Source organism: Cajanus cajan, chromosome 4 (assembly GCF_000230855.2).
Source record: "Cajanus cajan strain Asha chromosome 4, NIPB_CcT2T_4, whole genome shotgun sequence".
Taxonomy (NCBI): Eukaryota; Viridiplantae; Streptophyta; class Magnoliopsida; order Fabales; family Fabaceae; genus Cajanus; species Cajanus cajan.
This window is the reverse complement of record NC_138520.1, coordinates 27,594,480-27,615,034: the sequence shown is the minus strand read 5'-3', so window position 1 is coordinate 27,615,034 and position 20,555 is coordinate 27,594,480.

Here is a 20,555-nt window from a genome sequence, read left to right as displayed (position 1 = left end):
CTCAACTGGTACACACAGCTACCTGTCGAGTCAATTGACAGCTTCGGCACCCTAGTCAGACAGTTCACGGCGCAATACGCAACGAGCTGACCTCATCACATCACATCCGCCGCCTTGGCCATCCTCAGAGAAGTTGACGACGAACCATTAAGGACATTCATGGAGCGCTTCGCTGGCATCTCCGTCAAAATCCGCAACTTAAACCCCGAGGTCGCACTACACTCCATGCTCATGGCGTTGAAGCCAGGACCTTTCGTCGACAGCCTTTGTTGACGACCTCCTCCCGACATGGACGAGCTCCGAGCTCGCGCTGCTGGGTACATCCAGATGGAGGAGCATGCCGAGTTCGACAAGGTAATTCACGACAAACCACAAGGAAAGCAAGACCAAGGTCAGGCCACGAACATTTAAAGTTGGCAACCTTGTTTGGCGATTACGGGGAGAAGCAAGAACAGACCCCTCCAAAGGAAAATTTGGAACTTGGAATTCCACCCACCTCAAATTTTATTTCTCTTAACTTGTAAATTCAGGGGATGTACTCTTTTTCCTCCTCAGTCTTTTTTCCCACTAAAGAAAAGGGTTTTTGGCCAAGGAAGGTTTTAACGAGGCACCCCTCAGAAATAAATCAACAAAGCATGACGACTAACCAAGGTCGAGTTCGAACCTTAATATGCCAAGGTCGAGTCCGAACCTTGAGATCACATTATCTTAACCAAGGTCAAGTTCGAACCTTGATATGCCAACGTCGAGTCCGAACCTTGATATGCCAAGGTCGACAAGGTCGAGTTCGAACCTTGATATGCCAAGGTCGAGTCCAAACCTTGAGATCACATTTTCTTAACCAAGGTCGAGTTCGAACCTTGATATGCCAAGGTCGAGTCCGAACCTTGAGATCACATTTTCTTAACCAAGGTCGAGTTCGAACCTTGATATGCCAAGGTCGAGTTCGAACCTTGAGATCACATCTACTTAACATGGTCGAATTTGAACCTTCAAACAACAAATTTGGGAACTCCTCAAAAGCTCCTTTGCTCTTACATCACTCGGTGCTTGGGGGGCTAGTGTACTGGCCAGCCGAGTTGCCGACTTGTCCCTCACCAATCTGCTGACTCGGTCAAAGGTTTACCAGCCTAACCAAGCAGTAAGCTCATTATTGCCGAGCTCCTCAGCCTGACCATGAAACATGGACATCGGAACACCACATCGGCCCAAAGAGGCCACGTCATCAAACAAATAAAAATACAATCTTGTCACCGCGCTGCCCACGCATTATGGGAACGAGGTGACAGTTATGACACATGGCATCATGAGAAATAGGTGTACGCGAAAAGTCACGACCCCTTGTCAAGCTCAGTCTTAACTCCTCGACCTACGGTCTTCGGAGCTCGGGGGGCTAGTGTACTATCCGTACCGCTATGCCGAGCTTGCGCTCGACATCACAGCGCGAAGTGTCCTCGGGCACGCGCTAGGCGACATCGGCTCGCTATCCAATTAGGTCATAAACTGATCTCGGGCCCAAGGCCCAACAAAACCCTAATACACACAAAGGTACGTGCATTACTTATACGAGACTTGTACATGTCGCAACCCGAAAATTTCCGATCTTGTGACCTATGGTTTAGACATCCTTTTAAAGATCTCATCAATTGAGGAATGCCCGGATACCAGACTAATCCTTAATCAATGGTTTTTGAAAATAGGTTCTATGGAGTCGCCACCAATTTTTTACTTAAAACATTGGAAAAAGAAAAGATTTTTAAAAGCTCCAATAATGGCCTTGATAACCATAATTGGGTTCGGGAGTCGGTTACGTGTAAGGAAGGTATTAAGCACCCTTACAACGCCCTAAATCGGTACCCTATGATGAAGTTAATGCGATAAGAAATAATAAATTAAATATTTATCCCCTTTTATTGATAATTATTTACATATTGAAAAATTAAATTATACGATTAACCCTAAAATATCTACATGATTGCGTTTATGATAATAATGTTTATCAAAAATAAGAAACAAAGATAAAAAATAAAGGAGAGAGAAGAAGATTGATTGAAATACCTCGTATCAAGCTTTGTTAATGGTGATTCTAGGTGCTTTGTGGCATCCTTTCACACTACAATACCTCACAATATCTCAAGAAATACAAGAGAAAGAAAAGAGGAAGAAAAAGAGAGAAAAACAGAGAAATTTCGAGCTCTGGACGAAATTTGGAGTCCGGAGAAATGAACCCCAGCTGTCTATTTATAGACTTCAGGAAGGGGGTCCAGAATGGCCCGTTCCAAAACCGGAACGGCCGTTCTGGATATGGCCGTTGTGCCTAAATTTTGTACCCCAGAACGGTCCGTTCTGAAATCGGAACGGCCTGTTCCGGGGGGGACCAGAACGGCCCGTTCCGGGGCCAGAACGGCCCGTTCCGGGGCCAGAACGGCCCGTTCCGGGGGAACCATAACATCCTGTTCTGAATTTGGAACGGCCTGTTCCGGGCCCCTAAAAAATCCCTAATTTGTCTTTTGGGTCCCTGACGTCCTATATTGTTGTTTTGTACCTCCCGGACGAAATTGGGTGTCTACAGTACACCCACAAACACTAACTTTAGCATCGGAGTCTCTTTTGCAGGTACCACCCCCATCTTGGAGCATCAAGCGTACCAGGAAGGAGGCTCACCAATCTTACTCGGAGGATCATCTCTACAGCAGATTTCTGGTAAGAACAAGTGCTAAAGTTTAAAATCTTGAAAAATGTTTCCAAGTTATATAAAATTATTAATGCTGACAACTATGTTGGATAAATGTTCAAGGGTAAATTTTCTCAATAAAATAATTAATTACAAAAATAGCTTAATAAAACTCAAACTCTGCCCCAAAACAACTCTCATACCTACCCCAAATTAGCATCCATTAACTCCCATAAAAGCCCCCAACTAGTCCCAAATAACGACTCAAAACCAACTCCAAATAACCACTTTAAACTACACCCAAAAGCCCAAAAAAAAACTAGTAAACCCCAAACTAGCTCCAAATAACCACTCAAAATCAACCCCAAATAATCACTTTAAATGACATCCAAAAGCCTCCAAAAACCAACAACCCCTCAAACTAGCTCCAAATAACCATTCAAAACCAACCACAAAAACCACTCAAAACTATACCCAAAAACCCTTGAAAACTAGCCCCAAATTCATTGACACAATTTGTCAAACAATTTATTGGACTATAAGAAAAATCACAAAAACTTAAAAATCATAAATCATACCAACCCATAAAACACAAAATCAAACTCAATAAAACAATCCAATCAAGAAGAACATAGTAAAATGAACCTAAACAAAGGAAAAATAAAGGATATACTTTGGAGAAGCTTCGCACATAGGAGTGTGAAATGAAGTTAGCGGAAATACATATAGAAGTGGGGTTGAATGTGTGTGTTCGTGTTCGAAGGAAGATTTTTTTTTTTTGGTTATTTCACAAGGATAATTTTTGGTTAAAACAGAACTTAAGAAAACTTTTTTGTCTAGTGATTTTTCTTGTTTAGTAAAACTGATTTTCAACGTAAAAGGTTAAGTAAATTCGTTTTCCGTCTGAAGGAATCTATCGTCCGATAAAAGTAGTTTCAAAAAGGTTAAGTGTGTTTTCGTCTAATGATTTGTTGATAAACGAAGTATAAGAAGAGAAAATTAAGTAATGTTGAAAAATAAGGAGAATGCACAAACAGTTATACTGGTTCACTCAATCTGAGCTACGTCTAGTTTCCTTCCGCGGATGGGTTCCACTAATCACAAAGGATTACAAGTATTCTCAATCGCTTCTGGCTCGTCAACTTGACGCTAAGTATTCTTGACCACTTCTATCCCGCTAGCTTCACTCACTAGCGCTAGTATTCTCAAATCACTTCTGGTTCTCCAAGTATTCTTTCTACCAGCCTCTTCAGGCTTTACAGCAATTGAGGGTTTTGAGTGTGTTTGCAACTTTCTCAGAGAGGAAAATGTAGTTTCTACACTCACTAAGGTGCGTAGCCTTAGTTTTACAAGGATAAGTGTCTAAGTGTTTGTTTACTCTCGTAGAGAGGATGGACTATTTGTAACACTCACTAAGATAGGCTATCTTAGTTTTTACACTGATATACAGGAAGTACTTTGAGAAGAAAATAGTTTATGCTCTTTGCTTTTCCTTTTTTTTGTATTGTACGTTTTCTCTACTACTTCGTTCTTATTCTTCTCCCTCTTGGCCTCGATACTTATACACTTTTGATAAATATTCCCGTTGTTTGAATTTGAATTTTTCCGTTGGAGCGTAGCTTTGTGTTGTTGTAGATGGAGGCTTCGTTCATGTTCATGGAGATCTTTTCATTTAATGCATTTGATTTTGCATTAAATGTTTGCTTGTATTCGTGGAGTCTCTCTATGTAGTTGATTTCTTCAATTTCTGACTTCAATCATGATCTAGGTATATTTGTACTTTTCCTCATCACTTTAGCTGCTACAATGCTGTCTTTTTCTAAAAAGTAGGTGTCCTTTCTCTAACGCACTCAGCTTTGACTTGTGAATGCATGCTTGCCCATTTTTTATTCACATTGATGTCTTCTTATGTTTCTTGTATAATTCCTTTCAATGTGATTAGTGGACTTTAGACGTGCTTCAATATTCTTGACATCGTCTGGTTACAAGATACTATGTCTGATCTGACTACCCTTTTCGTCTAAGTATGGAAGTGATAACTTCGTCTTCTAGTTTATATTGGTTCTTTCTGATGGTCACTTCATGTCGATGTCTTGGCTAATTTTGCGTCTGATGCCTCAAGCTTTTGCTAATAGACTTTGTATCTTGATTTTAGCCTGAATCAACCTTAGTCTTGATGTTGGCCTTTCTATCATCTGATGTTTTGTCAAGCCAAATTATGCTTGAACATATTCCACTGTTTGGACTTTTCGTTATCCGACTGAAACACTAATGCACATGTTAGTAATAACAATATGTATTATATTTGTCATATTCAAAACATTGGTGGGAATTGCGAATGCGCTTCGTCTGACTTAACACGAAAATCATCTAGAAAATTGAAGAAAAAGACACAAGTCAATATAATATGAATTTATCACGTATTGTTAGAATAGAGATTTAAGAACAACGAAATAATAATTGAAACACAATTAAAATGAAAAAAAAAATAATAGAAAACTAAAAGAATTCTAATAAAAAAAGACATCAATTCAATATTTCTTATGGTAAAATTCTAATAGTTCAAACATAAAATAAGAATCCAAACATCTTCTCATCAAATGTATATCTAAATCTAGCTCTAAGAATATCACGATAATAGAATTAACTATCACATGTCCTAATTTTTAGAAATTCAAGAATGGTGAACATGTTGATTTAGACAATTAGCAATTACCAATCCTCGTTTATATTGGATTAATCAATCCTAATATAATCTAAATCTAGATCCAAAAACGTAATTCATAATCACAAATTATGAAATTAGATTTAGAAAAGAAGAGAAGAAGATGCAAAATTTGTATTGAAAAATTAAATTAGAACTCAAATTTTATCATAATTCTTGAAACCTCAAATTGGTAAGCAAATTAACTAAGAATCTTTATCAAGATGTTGCAGCAAATTTAGCCAAGAAATATAGAAGAGAAATTTGTAAAAGAGAGAGAGAGATGAGAGAGAAATTTAGAGACACTTGTAAGAGAAGAAACTCTAAATATGAAAAATGAGAAAAAGTGTATGAAACAAGTCTCTTAGTACTTATCAATAGACTAAATTAGTGAGCCTAATCAAAATATTTACAAGGCTTGACCTACTAATCACCTGAAAACAAGGCTAGGTTACTTCTACAATAAGTTCCTAAAGCAAACCCAATACAAAGTATAGAGGCATAAACTTGTGGTGCATTTTTGGATCCTAAGACATTTGAATTAGGTGAAACTTTCATCAAAGAAGTTGTAAAGCTCTGTCTTAATTTTTTAGGACAAAAAGAATTTCCAATCCCGAGTTTGGGAGTTAAAGATATGACCTATGCAAGACATGTCAAAGTGGATAAAAATTAACTAGAATTTAGAATTAAAACTGAAATAGTTCACTAAAATAAAATCTCAAATAATTTATCAATTTAAGACACTTATAAAAGTCAAATAAGCCCAATGTAAGACACTAAAAGATATATCAATTATGCACTATCAGGTATTGTGTCACCTGACCTAGAATGTTTAGGGTAAAGTCAAATGTTGACTCATTCTAGCATATTCTATGTCTGGTGTTATACCACCCAACATAGAAAATGTTTTCTATGTTGGTCATACTTATGACATAAAAATATTGACAAATATTACAATTTTGTCACTGTGTCACATTTTATGTCATGTGGATTACACCCAACAAATAATTTCTATCATAGAAATGTGATTTTGCATTAGTGAAACTAACTTGCCACTTCAAGTTTTTAGATACTCCTTTCTTCAAATTCCTTGACAACAAAATTTTGATTCTTTTTCTTCAATTAAGTCAAAACAATCCCCTAGAACACATTTATAGTGTTGTTTCCCTATGTAATTTAACCAAAATGATCATGAAAATTTGCATGTATTTTAATTCCTTGATGCATGTTCACAATGAGCAAGGTCTTGTTCTTGAACAAATTGGTTTCTAACTTGGCGTATTTAAAGGAATAATTGGGCAAACATGATTCATCGCATACACAAGATTTGGTGTGGTGTGTGTTATAATAATCCTAGTTATTGGATTAGTTGTGATTGTTGTAACGCCATGGAAATACCGAGCAATTTGGTAGATATACTTTATGTATATATACGTAGGCATGCATGTGTATGTTATTTATATGGATTGGATTGGATTCTGGAGGTGTGGATTTGAAATGTACTTATCTTTGTTCATGTTGTATAATTATGTGGTTTTGATTAGTTGTTTGGACATGGTAGTGATTTTGCAGTATGGAACAAGATATCGTTGTTTTGAGGTGTTTAGATAGGCATGTGTGTACGCATGAGTGTGGTGAATGATGCATTGTACATCATTATAATGAATGAATTGGTACTAAGAGGGAAGAAGACTGATCACCTTCCTTCTCATCTTAGTTAAGTGAAGTATTATGGCATGCAACTCATTATTCAAGCATATGTATCTGAAAGTGATGTTTGTTTATGTGTTGATACATGTTTCATTTCATATGGTGGTGAGTTTTGAGTATTGCATGGAAAGGAATACGATGGGTAGGAGATTGAAGGATAGGAATATAAGATAAATCTGGTCTTTCTGAGTGAATTTGAGGTTGTTTTAGAGCTCAGGAAGTTGAAATATTGCAAGGAGTATGATACTTGAGGTGAATAGGTGCTAAGGGTGAAATTTGAAAATTTTGGAAAATGGCTATATATAGGGACTTAGGACCGAAGGGTCTCATTTGTCAAACAGAGACAGTTTCTAGAGAGAGGAAGTAGAGAGGCTCTGGTCCGGAGGGAAGCTGAGGACACATTTGAGAAGCTTATCAAGCTAGGATTAATCTTCACAACTAGAGTTTCAAGAGATTTAACCTCTAAAAGCTTGAAAAGTGAGATTGAAGTTTCAATTGGGATTTAGGGTTTTGTTCAAATCTTGCATTTTTGAAGTTTCTGAGGTAAGGGTAGTACTTATAAGAATTAATCTAGTATGTATGGGTTTGAAATATCACATTGATTCCATGTTTTATGCATGATTAAGGATGGATTGAGTGGAAAGGGTTTGGTTGGGTTTCTTCATGATTTCCATGGATTAATGGTTAAGACTTGATTTTATCGCTTAATATGTTGTTTTTGGATAGTGTTTATGATTTATAATGGTTCGAACTCGTGTAATTTGGAGTGGGTTCATGTTGGGAAGGAATTTTTTAGGTTTTCAGGGGTTTCTGGTTGAACATGCGCCAGGCGCAGTTCTTGGCGTCGGGCGTGCATTCATCAGAGGCCACCATTGTATTTTCATGTCGGGCGTGAGGCTAGTCACGCCGTGCGTGATTTGAAATGGGAATCCCTAGGTGAATTACGCTGGGCATGGGGAGAACCAAGTCGGGCGCACTATCAAACATGGTCCTTGTGTTTTGGTTACTGATATTGCGTCGGGCATGATCTGAGCATGCCAAGCGTGGAGACTTATTGGGAGTCTCTATCTAGGGTTGCGCCAGGCATAGGATAAGTGCGTCGGGCGCGGAGACCTTTGTAGGTCTCTATGTAGACTACACCGAGCTTAGCGTGAGCGCGCCGGGCATGAAGTCTCTGTTTGAGTTTGCACTAGGCGGGATATTAGTGCGTCGGGCGTGAGTATGTTGGTCTAGTCTTCATAAAAGTTGTAGCCTTGGATGTTATCTTTCCAATGGCTCTGGAATCACCCAAAAAGGAGGCCTAGAACTCCAGATATGGTTGTTTTAGTGAACAGGGGTCAAGTTGTCAATATTAGTTATAACTGTTGCGGTTTTTGTAAGTTTTGAGAAAGTAGATGATGGAATTAGGACATTAAGTCTTGATAAAAGTTGTAGGAAACCTTATTAGCTTTCATATGAGATAAAGATGAGCATGATAGGAGTAGTATAACTCTTAATACGTTATTTTATGTGAAGATTGCCATTTCACAAATAGTGATTTGGTTAAGTTGATAGTTGTTTTGGGTGTTTAATTATTTATGTTGTTATATTGAGTAATTTGGCATGGTTATGGAAAAGTTTGTATGTAATTATGGAATATTCTATGTGTGTTTGGTTTGGAAAGCTAATAGGACTTAGAGGAGTAAGGTTATGGTATGGATTGAGAGATCTTTTGGTGAGATCAGGATATAATCTTTGGGAAAATATGGAATTTGGGAGTCCCATGGTGAGGATTCCAATATGGAACTTTTCCAAAGATTATACAATAAACCACTTCAGATCTTAGGTGGATTCTGAAGTACTCCTCTAAGTATTCTATTTGCTATTGGTATTGGACAAGGCCAAGTCATACCAATGGATGAAGTGGCCAGGATCACTAGGGTTACATGACGACGTAACCCAACTGTATATTTTCCATGAGAGGTTAGGTGTGTGACATGGGCAAGTGGTGACATGTTCACTAATTCAACACTTGGTTTGGATGTGTTGAGGCCAACATTTGGTTTGGATGTGTTGGCTACTTCATGGGATTATACAGCGGTGTGACGTTCATTTGAATATGAAATATGTATGCATTTGGTATGGATTGTATACATTGGTTATGGATTCTTCATTATTATAGATTATGTATGCATTGGTATGGATATGTATACATTGGATTTTGGATTTGGTTTATATTGGCATGGAGATAGACATGTAATAATGTTGTCATTCCCTTGGTATGGATAAAAGTTGTTGATGAATATCTGTTTTGATGATATTTCATTTATATTATACTATGGTTGGTTTTATACATGCTAACCCTTATATTTCCATGATGTGGACTGTGATGATCTTACTATGTGAGGGAGAAGATCAGGTGTGAGGCTTTGGGATGGTAAGGAGTCTTTTGGTAGCTGCTTTGAGAAGTGACTAGACTTAGAGCTTGACCAGAACCTAAGGTGTCTTATTTTGATGTCTTCATGATGTTGTATATTCATTATTTTTTGGATGACTGTATGACCTTACGGATGATGATTCCTTTATAAAATTATATTTTATATGATGAAAATAATTTATACGTTATTGTATATTTTTACTCTAGCGTAGCTGACCTTTGCTCTCTTTTCTTTATTATATATTATTCTTGTGTGTTGTTCGGTTGGTTGTTGTTGTGGCGACCTAAGGCAGGTCGTTGTAGACCCCTAAAATTGTCCGGGTCGGAAATAAAGCTTGAAGACTCTCGAAGACTGAAGGAAGATCAGCCAGAAGGACTCCTGGAAGGCCCTAGGAGGGTTCTCTGTAGGTCTAGAGGTCTTAGAATAGCTCAAAATAAGGAAGTGGAGGGAATGAAGCCCAATACGGCCGTACTGAACTTAATACGGCCGTATTGAAGCTTCAATACGGCCGCAGTGAACTCAATACGGCGTATTGAAGTTTCTGAAACTTCAATACGGCCGTACTGAAATCAATACGGCCGTATTGAAGCTTCAATACAGCCGTATTGAACTCAATACGGCCGTATTGAAATTTCTGAATTTCAATACGGCCGTATTGAACTCAATACGGCCGTATTGAAGTTCAAAAATTTCAATACGGCCGTATTGCTCCTGTAGGCCGTATTGCGCCTATTCCCTATAAATATGACGTCAATTGGACGTCATTCCACACTTTTTCACAGAGTTTTAACCCTCTCCTTGAGTATTCTGGGGTTTTTGAGCAGTGTTCTGCCCTAGAAATCACTCGGAGAGTTGATCCGACAAAGTTCTTGAGCCCCGAGCCATTTTGCTTGAGGATCGAACCTAGTCGAAGGGAAATCCTCCGGATTTCCATAGTTAAAAGTTTTTAGGAAGGAGCGAGCGAGCTTGTAGAGCGAGGGAACGCCAAAAAGCTTCCCAGTTTTACTCAATATATAAAAACACGCTTCAAGAGGTTTCTTCTTAAATCCTTCCTTTTACTGCTTTCTGTGTGCATATTTAAACTGTCATCATGTAGATAGTTAATTTATAATTGCTTAGAATAAATAGGGGTAATTTAGTAATTTTACGCTGTTATTTTAGAAAATAATCTGTCATAGGGAACCCGAAAGGGGCGCTGTGGGGTGCTAACACCTTCCCCACGCGTAACCGACTCCCTTACCCAACTCTGGTTGTAATGGCCAAAGTTGATTTTTAAAATCAATTGCCTTATCCCTTTTTCCAATGTTTTGAGTAAAACATTGGTGGCGACTCCACGAACCCCTCCTTTTGCGAAAACCACTAATCCATGGAGGGTCCCGCTTGGGATTAATATGGATTGGTGAATCATTTAATAAAATTGCTCGTTTGACAAGGTCTCAGTTTGAGAATACGTCATTCTAGCAATCCATATTTTTAAACAATTAAACGAGTCCAACCATCCTTCGCGAATGCCGAAAGCCCGTTTCGGGCCGGTGGCGACAGATGGCGACTCCACTGGGGAAGCTTTGAGAGTCAGTCCCATTTAGTGACAGATTGTTTTTAACAAATAATAGTTAAAAATTACTTCATTACCCCTTGCTTGTATGATAACATGCTTTATATATTTGGCTTTAAATAACTGTTGTTTGTTTAAATTTCCGCAATCGTTTGAAATAAAAATTGCACACAAACCTTTGCACACAACAGTTCCCTCTATACCCGGGGGCATGAGTGGTAATCCATAGGGAGTGGATGTTAGTACGGCCGGTTGAATGGGTCTATAGGAGCCTACGAGACCGTTGTCGGAAAAACATCACTCAAGGTGATAACCATGAACTTAAGTCCGACAGTGCGTTGGAGCTTTCCATCGACTTACGACGAGAGGAATTAGGTCCCTATAATGGGGGCACCTTGGGGGCCTTTGACCAAGTGAGAACAGTTAGATCCTCCTTGAATATGCACTTTTCTGCAGGAGACCCCTACCTCGTGATTCGCTCGTGACTGTTCGTGGATGAGTGAATTGTTTGTGTAAATGCTTATGTGCAATTGTTTGTGCATTAATAAATAACCTCGTGATAAGGTCTAAAAAATAATCCCCATGCATGAAAATGTCATGACATGAGAGGAAAAACCAATGTGTGAAAATATAATAAAAGTAAGGAGCATAGGCATCATTATCAATAATACCTCATGCATCCTCATCATCATTTATAGGTTCACTAATACCCTCTCGATGTGAGTGAAAGAGACCCGTGACTATTGAGATTCTCCGTTGTGGAGAGATAATAGCCTAGGGAGGGTGATAAACTTTCATCTTAAAAAGGCAGCGCCTCAAAGATGAAAGATTATCAAGCTCACATCAAGAGTGTATTCATATCATAAATAAGCTAATTAGAATAAACATTCATTTTAGAAAGTGGCTGGTCATCTCTCTGTCCTCACACGCGCAAAGAAAATCAAGAAAATGGAAGCGCTAGAGGAACAAAACAAGAAGCTCACGACCGAGCTTTCACAGCTCAAAGAGCAGATGGCGCAAATGTTGGAACTCATGCGTCACCATAACATTCATGGATCTCATCACAGTGACCATGGGTCCCATCATGAGGGAGAGGAGGAGGAGCATGAAGAAGATCCTCCACATGCCATACCTCTTGGGGCTGGAATTATGATCAAAGAGCCCGAGGTTTCAAAAGAACAATTCCACGCCCTAGAGGATCGGTTGAGGGCTATGGAGGGGCATGACTTCGATATTAAAGATGCCGCCGACATGTGTTTAGTGAGGGATATTCAATTCCCTCCCAAATTTAAAGTGCCAGATTTCCCGAGATATGTGGGATCGACTTGCCCCAAGAGTCATCTCACCATGTACTGCCGAAAGATGGCTGCATATGCCACAAACGAAAAGCTCTTGATCCACTGCTTCCAAGAGAGCTTGGCTGATACCGCGCTCAACTGGTATATGCAGCTAGATGGAAATCAAGTATGTACATGGAGGCAGTTGGCCGACGCCTTTCTCAAGCGCTACAAATACAACATCGACCTAACACCCGATAGGTCAGATCTTCAAGCCTTGAGTAAGAAAAATGATGAATCTTTCAAGGCGTACGCCCAACGATGGAGGGAGTTGGTGGCACAGATAGAGCCCCCGCTGTCGGATAAGGAGACGGTGTCCTTATTCATTAACTCGTTGACTGGTCCCTATTACGATAAAATGATAGGGAATACAACGACACTCTTCTCGGACATCATCACCATTGGGGAGAGAGTGGAACAAGGACCTAAAAGTGGGAAGCTGGCTAAGCCTTCCCAATCATATGAAGCTAAGAAGGTCTTCGGGAAGAAGAAAGAGGGAGAAGTCAATGCTATAACCATACCCTCGGCTACTTCCACTTCGAAGTCGGGAAAATCGCAATTCATCCCTGTGAAGAAGTTTGATAAACTTCCGACCACTTATAGCGATCTCCTGCCGAAGCTAGTAGAAGCCAAACTTCTAGCTCATGTTCCACCAAGGAAGATCGACCCACCTTACCCCGATTGGTACAAGCCACAAGACAAATGTTTATACCATTCGGGGGCACCAGGGCATTCAACAGAGAAATGCCTAGCTCTCAAATACAGGGTCCAAGACCTTATTGATGCCGGGTGGGTCACCTTCGATTCGACAGCGCCCGACGTGAGCAAGAATCCTCTGCCAAAGCAGGAGTAGAGAGAAGGACAAGCCACGATAGGGCCCCTTCATATTTCTCTTTTAGGGACTCATGATCAGTACCCGAGATCATGAGAACCTTTTCATGTAAATAAGGGTTTTACAGTTTTTTTAAAATATCAATAAAGAGGCATTTTTTCACATTACTCTCTTTTTTGTTTTTTTCTCTCTTTCCCCATTAACATTAATAAATTCTAAACCTAAACAGAACCAATAAAATAATTATGTCTGTAATTGTTCGCTCTGACCGGGATCCGAAAGTTGAGGATAAACGGGTTGAGTTGGACAGTGATGAGGAGACCATCTCTCCGGATCTGCAAGGATTGCTAGATCAAGAAACTCGTCTACTCCAACCATGTCAAGAGGAATTGGAGACCGTGAATTTGGGGCAGGGCCGAAAGATAAAAAAGGTCAATATTGGGACCCATATCGGTGATGAAATAAGGACACATGTTTCCACTATGATTATAATAAAATCATTCTTCATTGCTTCTTTTCTTGCTTATAATAAAATTCTAAACCGCATTATCTTTAACCCTGTTTGAATAAACATGAATGAGGTTAAAATCATCTTAATAATAATAAACCCACATCATTTTTATGTGGAAGTGTGTGTGACAACTTGGAGCACCTTCCCTTGGCCTTGACAAGTGCCATCATGGATAAAAATAAATCCTTCAAAATAAAAGAAGCTCGGCAGGAAACCCAAAAAGGGGTCTGCGCAAAAATAAGAGCAAAAGACCCGCTAGGAATCCCACAAAAGGGTGACTTAGGCAAAAGTTAGGGTTGCAAAAATGAACAAAAACAAAGGTCCGCTAAAACGCCACAAAAGGGTGTTTTAGGCAAAAATAAGGACAATCAAAAAACAAAAGAAATCCATGATGGTACCATGAACCAAATTCAAAAAGAAAGGTTCAAGAGCAGCTATCCAAGTTGTCAAAATCACAACGTCAATAAACAAAGATTTTCTTAACTTCATAAGTGTTTAATCAAGCAAGCCTAAACACATAAGCCTACCTTGGCCAAACATTCTTACAAAATCCATTTTTCAAAAAATAAATAATCCTTTCTAAAACACAAACTTCAAAACAAAAATATCTTTCCCTTCTTTTCTCTCTTGTCCCAAAAGATTTTAGAATAATCTAGTGGAAGCATGGAGAAATAAATCATCACTGATAATGGATCTAATCTGAACAACAAAATGGTGGAAGAACTGTGCCAAGAATTCAAGATCCAACACCACAACTCTTCCCCATATCGGCCAAAGATGAATGGGGCAGTCGCGGCAACCAATAAGAACATCAAAAAAAATAGTGCAAAAGACGGTTGTCTCATTTAAAGACTGACACGAGATGTTACCCTTCGCTCCTCATGGCTATAGGACTTCAGTACGTCCATTTACAGGAGCTACTCCATTCTCACTCGTTTATGGGGTGGAGGCAGTTCTACCCATCGAAGTCGAGATATTCTATCTAAGGGTAATCATGGAAACAAAACTTTCCGAGGCAGAATGGGTTCAAAGCCAATATGACCAGTTGAACCCTATCAAAAAGAAACGGCTGAACGCCATATGCCATGGTCAAGCCTATCAGAGGAAGATCAAAAAGGCTCTTGACAAAGAAAGTCCACCCTCGAGTCTACCATGAGGGAGAGTTGGTAATGAAGAAATTACTACTAACTCAAAAGGACAAAATCGGAAAGTGTGCCCCAAATCACGGAGGACCATAAGTGATAAAACGAGTCTTCTCAGCAGGAGCATTAATCCTCACAGACACGAATGGAGAAGAACTTCGATACCCAGTCAACACTGACGTGGTAAAGAAGTATTATGCTTGAAGACGTTGCTTGCATAAGCCCGCTAGGATGAAAACCCGAAAAGGGCGTCCTAGGCAAAAAATTAGGGAGAAATAAAAGCCCGCCAGTACAAGGGTACTAGGCAAAACAAAGGCAAAATTATCCCCGCTAGGATACGTCCTAGGCAAAAGTTAGGGGCAAAAGAATAAGATGTAAAAGCAAAGCAAGCAACGATCTCTTGAATCGAAAACCGAAAGGCGGTTCAAGTGATTATCTTCTAGAAGCAAGCGTCTTGCAGCATCTACACTCCTGGCTCAGGCCGAAGCAATTAAGGGAACGTAAAGAGCAACAATTACAGATATAATTGTTAAGCCCAATGTATATAGCCTACCCTGGCCAGCCATTCTTCAGAAATTTCCTTCTGTATATCTTTCTGTAAAAACACTTGTGAATATCAATAAAAATATCCATTTGTTTCTTTTCTTTCTTGACCATGTGATTATGCCTCTGAATTGGTTTTTCATAAAAATTGTACGAAATTCCATTAATAATCGGTCAATAAAAGAAAATTGGAGGGGTTCCTGTAAAATCCATAATCTCCTGCATAAAGGCTCACAAAAATACTCCCTCGCGTCAATGACAGAAAGTCCTCCAAGAAGAAGAGGATAGGGAGAGCCACTCACTTTTCTAAATAAATGAACAAAAATAAAAAATTGTATTGCATTTGTGCATCACACACACATTAGTTGCACATTCAAAGACCTTATCATGAGGCAACTGCATAAAATAGAAAAAATAGAAAAATTGCTTGTGTATGACAGCAGCAAACAAAATGCAAAGATTCAGAAAATCAACAACGTCATACAGAATAACTGAGCCTGGAGAGGCTTGCCGAAAGAATACTCTCAGAATAACTGAGCCTGGAGAGGCTTGCCGAAAGAATACTCTCAGAATAACTGAGCCTGGAGAGGCTTGCCGAAAGAATACTCTCAGAATAACTGAGCCTGGAGAGGCTTGCTGAAATAATACTCTCAAAATAACTGAGCCTGGAGAGGCTCGCCGAAATAATACTCTCTCAGAATAACTGAGACATTTCTGTACAGAAAAAGCCGAAAAACAACAGAAAAGGCAAAAATATAGAAAAAGCTAAAAAAAAAAAAAAAAAAAAAAGGACAAAGATTTCACATCTTTCATAAATAACTGAGCCTGGAGAGGCTTGCCGAAACAATACTCATTCAGAATAATTGAGCCTGGAGAGGCTCGCCAAAATAATACTCCACATCAAAGAATAATTGAGCCTGGAGAGGCTCGCAGAAATAATACTCCCCAGAGAAACCTTAACTCAAGCTCACGGAACGAATCCCCATCGAGAGCTATCAAAGCAAAATCGACGCAATCCCCAATGGAAGTGCGATCATCCAAACAGTATATACAAGTCAAGGGACTTAACACTTCCTCAGTGGAAGATAGCTCTCCGACTCAAAGCGCTGAGTGAGGCTAAGCCTGCAGAGGCTTCCTAAATAATACTCTGGGATACATAAGATCCCTCATTCCCCAATCGCCTACTCAGAGGCATCCCTGCAAAAGGAGAAAAATCAAAAAAAAAAAAAAAAAAATATATATATATATATATATATATATCAATAAATATTCCCCAAGTGGAATCCGGCACTCAGCCGAACACTGAACCCCAATTCCTCAGTCGCCTACATAAGAGGCACTCCTTCAAAAGGAAAAATCATAAAAAGATCAATAAGTATTCCCCAAGTGGAATCCGGCTCTTAGCCAAACATCGAACGTCAAGCCGATACGCCTAACAGAAGAGGCTAATCACAACCAATGACAAAATCCCCTGGCGGATAACAGCCTACACAGAGGCAACAAAATCCAAAAATTAAAAAGAGTTACCCGAATAAGGATAACCGGGATACTCCACCTACGTCAAAAGGACGTCAGCCAAACATAAGGCATTGCTCAACTCAAAGAGAAAGAGCATCTGTGTCTATACCCCAAGGAGTCAGAAATTCCCCAAGGGTACCAACAATGCAATGCAAGTTGGGGCACAGGAACCTGTGAATGACTGCACATCCCCTAGACGGATCCCTGCGTTATCCAGCCCTCAGTGGCACAAAAATCAAAAACAATCGTCGAATCAGCATCGTGGACTGTGGAGACAAAATCAACATCCAGAATCCCCAGCGGATAACAGCCTACACAGAAGCAGCAAAAAATCAGAAAATCAAAAGAGTTACCCGAATAAAGATAACCGGGATACTCCACCAACGTCAAAGGACGTCAGCCAAACATAAGGCATCGCTCAATTCAAGAAGAGCATCTGTGTCTACACCCCAAGGAAACAGAAATTCCTCAATGGGTACCAACAATGCAATGCAAGTTGGGGCACAGGAACCTATGAATGACTGCACATCCCCTAGACGGATCCCTGCGTTATCCAGCCCTCAGCGGCACAAAATCAGAAAAACAAACCGTCGAAGCAGCATTGTGGACTGTGGAGACAAACTATACTCAACTACCTCATTTTTGAGAGGCAAAGTCTGGAGAGACGATACTCAAACGAAGTCTGGAGAGACAGTACTCAAACAAGGTCTGGAGAGACGGTACTCAAACAAGGTCTGGAGAGACGGTACTCAAACAAGGTCTGAAGAGACAATACTCAAACGAAGTCTGGAGAGACAGTACTCAAACAAGGTCTGGAGAGACGGTACTCAAACAAAGTCTGGAGAGACGATACTCAAACAAAGTCTGGAGAGACGATACTCAAACAAGGTCTGGAGAGACGGTACTCGAACAAAGTCTGGAGAGACGGTACTCGAACAAAGTCTGGAGAGACGGTACTCGAACAAAGTCTGGAGAGACGGTACTCAAACAAAGTCTGGAGAGACGGTACTCAAGGTCTGGAGAGACAGTACTCAAGGTCTGGAGAGACAGTACTCAAGGTCTGGAGAGACAATACTCAAGGTCTGGAGAGACAATACTCAGCCATCAGCGTCGTCAGAGGCACGTTGGTGTTAAACTCAGCTACCGAGGATGTCAGAAGCGCCGAGGTATGCACCCACCTAGAGAGGCTACTCAACAATTTTCCACCGGAAGACATTACAAGTCAGAAGGTCGGCACATCACCCGGACAATTGGGTCAACTCCTTTACTTGTCAGCCGGTACACCAAAAGGCCGTCCGACCAAGTAAAGGGGGGGCAGCTGTAGACCCCTAAAATTGTCCGGGTCGGAAATAAAGCTTGAAGACTCTCGAAGACTGAAGGAAGATCAGCCAGAAGGACTCCTGGAAGGCCCTAGGAGGGTTCTCTGTAGGTCTAGAGGTCTTAGAATAGCTCAAAATAAGGAAGTGGAGGGAATGAAGCCCAATACGGCCGTACTGAACTTAATACGGCCGTATTGAAGCTTCAATACGGCCGCAGTGAACTCAATACGGCGTATTGAAGTTTCTGAAACTTCAATACGGCCGTACTGAAATCAATACGGCCGTATTGAAGCTTCAATACAGCCGTATTGAACTCAATACGGCCGTATTGAAATTTCTGAATTTCAATACGGTCGTATTGAAGTTCAAAAATTTCAATACGGCCGTATTGCTCCTGTAGGCCGTATTGCGCCTATTCCCTATAAATATGACGTCAATTGGACGTCATTCCACACTTTTTCACAGAGTTTTAACCCTCTCCTTGAGTATTCTGGGGTTTTTGAGCAGTGTTCTGCCCTAGAAATCACTCGGAGAGTTGATCCGACAAAGTTCTTGAGCCCCGAGCCATTTTGCTTGAGGATCGAACCTAGTCGAAGGGAAATCCTCCGGATTTCCATAGTTAAAAGTTTTTAGGAAGGAGCGAGCGAGCTTGTAGAGCGAGGGAACGCCAAAAAGCTTCCCAGTTTTACTCAATATATAAAAACACGCTTCAAGAGGTTTCTTCTTAAATCCTTCCTTTTACTGCTTTCTGTGTGCATATTTAAACTGTCATCATGTAGATAGTTAATTTATAATTGCTTAGAATAAATAGGGGTAATTTAGTAATTTTACGCTGTTATTTTAGAAAATAATCTGTCATAGGGAACCCGAAAGGGGCGCTGTGGGGTGCTAACACCTTCCCCACGCGTAACCGACTCCCTTACCCAACTCTGGTTGTAATGGCCAAAGTTGATTTTTAAAATCAATTGCCTTATCCCTTTTTCCAATGTTTTGAGTAAAACATTGGTGGCGACTCCACGAACCCCTCCTTTTGCGAAAACCACTAATCCATGGAGGGTCCCGCTTGGGATTAATATGGATTGGTGAATCATTTAATAAAATTGCTCGTTTGACAAGGTCTCAGTTTGAGAATACGTCATTCTAGCAATCCATATTTTTAAACAATTAAACGAGTCCAACCATCCTTCGCGAATGCCGAAAGCCCGTTTCGGGCCGGTGGCGACAGTCGTTACAATTGTTCCCTACAAATATATCATTATGAACCTTTTATGTGAACTTGACAAAATATAATATTTACTATCCAAATAACCTCTCTCTCTCTTACTAAAGAGTATTTCTCGTCGAACACGTGGATAATCTATCTCAAAAGTTTGATATATACCAAATAGGTGAACATTTTCTCTCAACTTGAGTTTTATGCATTCCCAATAATCAGGATTCAATTCGTAACTACTTAGTTAAGTGACATGAGTCACTCACTACTCATATTAATCCAAGTTGGTACTACCCAAATAATTTACACACAAACGAGACTTTAGATATATACTTGCCATAAACCTAAAATACTGTTATTTGAATTTGAAATTAAGATAATGTTATATTACATCATAATAATTTTTAACATTATAACTTTACTATATTTTAAAGCATTAAACAATAAAATCTTATTTCATTCTTTATACGGTTAATTTTTTTTTATACATATTTTAAAGACAAAAAAGATTTTGTCACACATTCAAACATGACTGGTCATGGTCATTGTATTTCGAGTAAAGTATGATTAATTTAAATCTAAAATATTACTATTAAAATTTAAATTTGAAAATAATTTATGACTTATTATTATTATTATGATTTATTTTAACATATTTCATTTTATTGTTAATTAAAATAATTTATTTTAAAATATTAATTTCATTTTATACTATATTTTTCTTGTTTCAGAGAGAAAAAAATTCCTTGCAATACGGGGTTGGATAGCTAGTAACACTAAATTAAGAATACTTACACATGTTTGATCAAATTATAAATACATTATTTGTATAAAAAATCAATTAAGAAAAAATATTAATTCAGAAAATATTATATTCTATAAATCAACATTTATATTTATGCCGATTAATTTGATATATTTTTATGGTATCTGAACCAAATTAAGATTTTTATTACACCTAAAGCATTAAAAAAAGAACATGTCTTAAAGTTAAACCCATAATATTCGAATCGAAGATCTTTGTTGAATAGTATTCTTTTACGTAATTGTAATTTTAATTTTTTTTTATTAATTTATAGT